Source organism: Rattus rattus, chromosome 5 (assembly GCF_011064425.1).
Source record: "Rattus rattus isolate New Zealand chromosome 5, Rrattus_CSIRO_v1, whole genome shotgun sequence".
NCBI classification, from domain to species: domain Eukaryota; kingdom Metazoa; phylum Chordata; class Mammalia; order Rodentia; family Muridae; genus Rattus; species Rattus rattus.
The window spans coordinates 112070578-112079048 of NC_046158.1; positions in this window are offsets into that span (position 1 = coordinate 112070578).

Sequence of the window (8471 nt, forward strand, 5' to 3'; positions counted from 1 at the left end):
TTTCTATAGTCAGCTTCCAGGTATTTAGTTGAGAATGTTTGTGTATATGTTCATTGGAGATATTCATCAAGTTTTCTGTTGCATCTTTATATAGATTTAGTTGTGGAGCAACATTGGCTTTATTGAAAAATGTTTGTTTTTTACTTGATGGACTAACTCAAGAAACATTGGCTTAGTTCTTTGAAGATTGAAAAATACTCACTGGTGAGTCCAACTTGGCTTTGAAGCCTTTTTTTTTTTTTAAAATTACTGTCTCTCTTTCATTCTTATAGGTCTATTTATAATATTGATCTCAACTTGGCTTAACTTTGGTAGATCAGAGAAATTAAGAAAGTCATCCACTTCTTTTAGGTTTTATGACTCAGTGAAATATGAGTTTAAAAAGTATATTCTTAGGATTTTCTGAATTTCATTGTAACCTGTTGCAAAGTTTCCTTTTTCCCTTTTAATTTTGTTAATTTACGTATTTTTCTGTTTGTTTTTATTAACTTGTTTAGGAGTTTGCCCATCTTACTTATCCTATCAAAGAATGAATTCTTTGTTTCACTGAGTCATTATATTCTTTTTGGTTTCCATTTCATTACTTTCTGTCCCATTCTTAATTATTTATTCCTGCCTAAATAAATAATTTGGGTTTAGTTTGTTCTTGTCTTTTCAAACTTTTCATTAAGTATAACATTAGGATTTTTGTAATCTCTCTCTCTCTCTCTCTCTCTCTCTCTCTCTCTCTCTCTCTCTCTCTCCTCTTTCCATTTTGTTTTGAGACAGGGACTCACTATTTCAGTTTAAGCCTGAAACTTGTTATTCAGACCAGATTGGCCTTGAACTCACAGAGATCCACTTGCCTCTGCCTTATGAGTAATGGAATTAAAGGTGTGTGCCACCATTCCTGACCTTTCTGACTTTTTAATGTGGATACTTATAGCTATAAACTTCTCTCGGGACTTCCTTAATTCCCATAGATTCTGATACATTGTGTTTCATTTACATTCCATTCTAGGAATTTTTAAAATTTCTTTCTTGACTTCTTCAGTGACCCATTCATCATTCAATAGTGTGTTGCTTAACTCCATAATTTTGTGTATTTTCTATAATTTCTCTTGTTCTTGGTTTCTAGCTTTATTTGATTGTAGTTAGATAGGGTACAATAATATATTTCAATTTTTCTATATTTGTGAAGACTTGCTTTGTGTTTCAATATGTGATTTATTTTTAAGAATGGTTTATGGGATACTAAAAAGAATGTGTGTTTGGATGAAATATTTTTTTAAAAAAACTTTTTATGATTTTTTTGTGAATTTCACATCAACCACCTGAACCTATTCATCTCCCCATCCCTTCATATCTGTCCTCTGCCCTGTAACCGCTCCACCCCTGCCAAAAAAAAAGAAAAGAAAAAAAAATCTCACTGTGGAAGTTGCAGTGTGTCTCAGTGTGTCACACAGTATACCTTTTCGCCCAAGCAGCTTTACTTGAAAATGTTCATTGCAATGAGTTGTTGGTCTGGTTTGAGGCCTCTGACTTCTGCTATATTATCAATGCTGGATCCCCCGTGGAACTCCTCTAGGATATCTTATTGTTGCTGGGTATAATGGAGACCTTGCAGCTTCGGATCTGCAGGACTGGCCCCTTCATGCACTAAGGCAGTCCATAGATAGGGCAGATGTTTTGGTGGGCCAACTCAGAGCCCTGGATAGGTGCTAGATGGAGTTTCTTAGCCCACCAGCTCTCCTGGACCCATGCCACCAGGCCCAGCTCTCCCACATTGCCCAGGCGGGGGGCAGGCCAGCCTAACCCCTCTCCTGCTCCCAGGGCCAGGTCTTCTATGCCCACACCACCAGGTCCAACTCTACTGTGCTGCACAGGCAAGGTGCAGGGCCTGGTCTCCCGATGCTGCAGCCAGTAAGGGACAGGAACAGTTCTCCTGAGTGCTACAGCTGGCAAGGTGTGGGACCAGCTCTCCCACACTCATTCCATGGGGAGCCAGCTCTCCTGCATCAATGCCACTAAAGCCAGCTCTCCCATGTTGCCCAGGCAAGGGGTGGGCCAGCACTCCTGCTGTTGGCAAGGGGTGCTCAAACATCAACATAGCCTTAGGCAGCATCCCAGACCAGGTATATCTGCATGGTCTTTGGTGGTAACATGGGCCTTGGACATCAACACAGACCCTGCTGCTATAGGACTACAGATTCAGACATGGCCCCCCTAGCGGCAACATGGGCACAGATGTCACTATGGGCTCAGGGGGTAGAGCAGGCCACTCAGATCAGTATGTCCCCCAATGGCATTGTGGCCCTCACACAATAATGTGGTCTCAGGTGGCAGTTTCGACCATTGACATCCACATGGATTTTGGTGGTAACTTGGGCTATGGACACTGACACAGACCTCAGCTGTAGCAGGACCTTGGACCCAGACATGGTCCTTAGGAGTAGCCTGAACCAGGATGACAGCACAGCCCCAGGTGGCAGCACAGCCCTCTCAGATCAGTTTACCTCCACCTGCATAAGTATGGTACCTGACATCAACATGGTCTCAGGCAGCAGCCCAGACCACTGACATCCAGATGGCCTTTGGTGGCATCATGGGTTGCAGACATCAGCACAGACCCTGGCTATAGCAGGATGGTGGATCCAGACATGGCCCTTGGTGGCAGCTTGGGTGAACCTTACCATGACCCCAGGTTGTTCACAGGTTCCTCATATCTGCCTTCCTCACTGCCCTTATGTCTTCATTTCCATCCCTTTCCACCATGTACTCCTTATTCCCCATCACTCCATCACATATTCATTCATTGTAGTGGCGCCCACCATGGGACCCCAAGGCAGGTGCTTGAGTGTCTCTCTCTTTCCAGTTAAAATATGTTTTAAATGACTGTTAGGACTATCTGATCTTTGATGTTACTTAACTCCAATACTTCTCATCTATTTTTTTTGGTCAGATAAGTTGTCCATTGGTGAGAGTGGGGTATTGAAGTAATCTACTTTTAATACATTGGGATTAAGCTTGCATTATGTCTTTTTGTTTTATGAAATTGGGTGCACCTTAGTTTGGTGCATATGTGTCTAGAATGGTAATGTGCTACTGATTGCTTCTTTGATATGTATGAAGCTACCTTCTTTATGTCTTTTGATTAGTGTTGGTTTGAAGAATTGATGATGTTTGTGTGTCTTCTGGTTCTATTTTCTTGGAATAACTTTTTGTGTCTTTGAAGGTGAAATATTTCTTGTAGATGGATTCTGTTTTCTAATCCAACCTGTTATCCTGTGTCTTTTGATTGGGGAATTGGGACCATTGATATTGTGGTTTAGTACTGAAAGGTGTATATTAATTCCTGTCATTTTGTCGATTTTGTTGTTTTGTTTTTGTTTTTTCCTTAGTTCCCCCTTTGCTTAATAGCTGTCCCAATGCTATTTTATTCCCTATACCTTTTTGGATATGTTTATATCCTTCTGTTTAGTTCAAATTGTTTCTGCCAGTAATCTCTGTATAGCTGGTTTGGGCATCATAAATTCTTTTATTCTGCTTTTATCATGAAAATTTTTTCCTTTTGTAATTGATAGTTTTGCAAGGTATAATAGTCTAATTGGCATTTCTGATCTTTCAGAACTTCCTGTCTGTGAATGAGTCAGGAGCCAGGGTATCATGGCTCCTAGATCACTTCTGTGTTCTTTTTGCTGCTGGTGATCTAGAGCTACCTGTATCCAACTCTCCATTCCCTGAGCATTATTGCCCATCTCCGGTGTTTGTTACTGGGTTGGAGTGAGGCAGGCCCATGTTTCTTTACCTGTTATACCTTATCTCTTTCAGCGCCCCTGCAGGAGTATAAGTAGGAAGGTACACAGTTTTCTTTAAAGTGCTTCCAGCAGTTAAGAGGCAGCCTTTTGCCATTCTCAGTTCCACAGGCTCTTTCTTCAAGGTCTGGATATCTGTGTATTTGCAGGCAAGCCTCTTCCTCCTTTATATTTCTCAGGGAGGGATGTTGAATTGGGTGGGAGGCCATGTGACTTCGATATCCCTCTATTCAAGGACAGTGACAGAGACACACTGAGACACACAGAGGTAGGTTTCCTTTCATAATTTGTACCATGATCTTTGAGACCACATCTTCTAGATGGAGCTAGACATCATTTGTGTTGAAGGGATTCTTTCTTTCATCTCAGATGTCTACATATAGTGTTCCTGGTTCTGTTGGAAGAAATAGCATTGAAGCCAAGTGTAGTGTCACATGCTTTCAGCTCAGGAGATGGAGATAGATGGATCTCTGTGAGTTAGAGGCCAACCTGGTCTACCTAGGAAGATCCAGGACAGCCACACTACATAGAAATATCCTGTGTCAAAAACAACAACAACAACAGCAACAACAAATCAGAACAAAAAAAAAAAAACCCAAACAACAAAAAGAACAGAAAAGAAACAGCATTGCCTAATAACAATAGTCCCTCACCATGGCTTTGCAAATATCAACCTCTTTCTTTTGAAATGCTACATAAACACACAGTTAAAGTCTTTGACAGCATTATCCTCCTTTCCCCTGTGGGATGAAGTTGTGTGTGTCTGCATGCATGCATGGTGTGTGTGTGTGTGTGTGTGTGTGTGTGTGTGTGTGTGTGTGTGTGGTTGCTTTCTTCCCTGTCTGTAACAGCACAACAGAACCGCCAGCCTTTAGTTCTCAGATTTTGAATGGAGAGAAATCTTTGTTCTTGAGACCTGTGGCCTGCAGAAAGTGTGGGCTGTGGCTTGGGTAAGTGTATGTACATTTCCATTACAGAGCTCCCTCTTCAAGGGCTTCAGTTTGCATGGAGGTGACAGACTTGGAAGGAGGTGGTGGCAGGGATGCTGTGAGAAAATGACAGTTTGGTTAATTAAAATCTTAGACCTTTAGGGTTCATTTAGTCCCAAGTTATGTGTTATGATAAAGAAGGTTTGAATGCAAGAGAGAGGACTTAATCCTTATTCTTCACAAGAATATCCAATAAATTAGTTAAACATAAAATTAGAAAATATTCTATATATAAAAGAATTAGAAAACACTGATCAGTTGCTCATGAGGACAGCTTGGGCTCGCATCCCTGAGGCCACTGGTCACATTTCATCAACTGATCACCATATGATCTTTTAAATGCATTCTTCCATTTAAATACAACTTTGTTTAACACCTCCTTGCCTCCTTGCCATTGAGTTCATGACTGATGGCACTAAAATGAAGAGTCTCTAGCATATCTATTTTCTAGGTAAGATATGTCAGCCGTTTTGTACTTGGAAACACCAGAGATCACTTAAGCACCATTTTGGGGCCCTATAAACAATGAAACAAACGAGAAAGGGCCCTCAAATGCAAGACATGACTTAAATGTACGTTGAAAGCATATGTAACAGGACAGGAACAGAATCTACAGACTGTTGTATCCAGAAAGCTAGCTTCTGAGAAGCAAGAGAAAGAGAGAGAGAGAGAGAGAGAGAGAGAGAGAGAGAGAGAGAGAGAGAGAGGACTGCTTTGGTCCACCCCTAGGTAGCATAATTTTATAGTTAACCAGCACAAAGGCCACCAATAATTCCCACATTTGAGTTGCCCCTCTGGCCATGTGGTGGTCAGCCTAGTTTCTGAGACCCTAAGTGTTGGTGGCTCTCTCCTTGTTTCCTCCTGTACTTTTTCTCTATAGGCAAGGGTTGGAGATTGGGAGGGGGAGTGGAGAAAGGGGTGTCTTGGTGGATGGGTCTCCTATTTTTCCTGGGCCACCATTTAGATCACACATAGGCTACAGTTTAGCTCAGAACAGACAAACAGTTAGCAGTGTGTGTGTGTGCATGCCCTTCTTTATACAGTATGAAGTATCAGTGGGACATTTGCACTGTGGAAAGTTCTTCTTGTCCTCTACCAAATAGTTATTTACAGGTGAAATACGAAGGCAGAGTCTCAGCTTGTTCAGCCTCTACTGGAAATGTGTGCATTGGGTCAGTCAGAAGTCACTATTTTGTGTGCCTATACAGATGTCAATAAAAGCATCACAAGTACTGATTTGGGGATTACAAATACATTTTAGTTTGTAAACAAATTTATAAACATGCAATCCTACAATGAGACTATGCATATACATATATATCGTGACAACCCATGAGGATACACATTCTTAATATTTTCAACTGTATGTAGAAAAGAGAGTATATATTAACATTAATATTAATTAAAATGCACTGTGGAAAAACCCTTTAGAGAAATGCTCATTTTCCAAAACTGGATGTTATTTTTTGAACATCTTCTGGATAGAGTTGGGTACCATGAACTTCCAACAGCTGTCTATAAGGAATCTCTATGTACAACCCACACTTTGCCTCTTGATCTTAGCTTATACCACAAGGCATCCAGAATGGGGATTTAACTTCTTTTTAATGAACAAGCAAAGCAACCTAGAGACTTAAGATTCTACATATTCTGTGGCATGCCAAAGTGTGCCAGGTCCTTTGGACTCAAGTGTAGGCAGTCACTGAAAGCTGCTCATTGTCCTGGAGATAAAAATCTTAGGGCAAGACTTTTGCTCTAATAAGAATTAACTGTGTACCCTTCATAGGTCATTCCTTCTTTGGAATTCAGACCTAGCAAAGAAAGGAGCTGAATGTTATGTTCTCAAGGCATTTCTTGGTCTGGTGCCCCAGTGATGTGGTGTGTGTGTGTGTGTGTGTGTGTGTGTGTGTGTGTGTGTGTGTGTGTGTGTTGTGTGTTGTGTTATGTGTGTTGTGGTGTGTGTGTATGTGTGTATGTGTGTGTGTGTGCGTGTGTGCGTGTGTGTGTGTGTGTGTGTGTGTGTGTGTGTGTGTGTGTTCTTATGACCAAGGGAGTATATGGTCCTATGCAAAGATGGGTTTTGGAGCCACCATTTTTAAGTAGAAACAGAACTCGTGTTGAGATGTCTAATTACCTCCCACATGTCACATTGTTCCTTGTGAAGTCTGGAGTTGTTTGTCATGCCTGAGGGCCTGAAGCATTTTTTGATTTCTCCAAATTTAGAAGTAACTTATTTTAAATGTTGGATGCTTAACAAAAATCTGTAACAGCTTCATTGTATAACCGTCTTTTCTCGTACTGTGGCCAAGAAAACAGATCTGGCTTTGCTAAATGAGATTAGCTTTCTACATGAAGTAGTAGGCATAAGTGTGTACTTATCTTGACATGTTAAAAGTGTCTTAAGCTTGCCTTTAATTAGTCTTGGGAAGACTGAACACAAATGTAATTAACTTATAACCTTAGTTCTAACCAGACTCATAAGTATTCTCTAAGTGAAAAGAAGCCTGTATTTTAAAAATCATTTATAAACAAGAGGGCAATAGGATAATGGTTTCCTGCTAATTCACATTCAAGAACACACTCCCGAGAGAGCACAGACATGAGGCCAGCTGCTAGCATGAGATGGCCCTGCTCTAAGAACAAACACCTTTGGAAATTCCCTTATTTCAGAGTTGAGCTGTTTAGACAGCTACACAACTTCATTTACATCAAACACATAAACATAGCATAAGACATTGGTAGGGAACCCTCTGGGCTCTGTGGTTACAATTCTGTATGTTAATTATTCCATCTTGTAACAGCATACACTTTTTTCCACTGGGATAGCACAGAGACTTGATATTTACAGGAATGCTTTCTAGTTAAATCTAAATGAAAGGAGGATGATATATTCAAATACAAGAAGGAGGCAAATTCTGTTGACACACGAAGGGTACAGTGTCTACTGGAGAGGTTATTGGAGGTGTATCAGGGAAACATGACACTGGTGTCCTGGACAGAATGATGGTCCTCCTTGATTAAGAAGGTCTTCATTGGTAACTGAGTGTGCGTTAAAGGGAGGGATACATAGGAGCTATGAAGGAGGAAGGAAATACCCATGGGACACAGGGATGCTGAGATTACGGGCATTGACTGTATCTTCTTAATTGCATACTGTGACGGGGAGGCCCTTATGCCCCACTACAGATATGCTCCTTCAAAATGAGTTCAGTGGTCTCTGATCCAAAGAAGAAGGATGGACATCGTGGCACAGTTTCTCAGTTCCGAACACCCTCTAACGAGCTGCTCAGTATCAGTCTTAACAAGGGAAGAGGTGAAAATCACATCCATCACATCAGCAGGCTGGTGTTCCTAACGATCCGTTTTCATTATTCCCATTTCATTAAAGTGGAGACACACAGAGGCGAGTCCTGGAGTTAGAACTTTTACCCAGATCTTTGGATCTCAAACAGAGCTCCTTTTGTAAGTCAGAGTATGTTCTAGAAAATTGTCCAAATCATAGCAAATGTTTAGATTATACTCGTTGCCACTGGAAACCTCTGCTCTTTCTGTGTCCTCTTCCTCCATGACCCCAGAACTCTGAAATTCTTAGCATTAAATATCCAGAACTGTATACATTTCTTGTCGCAGGCACTCCCATCGTCACCTTATAGGCTGATGAGATTTGATATTGTGAAGTTATCCACAT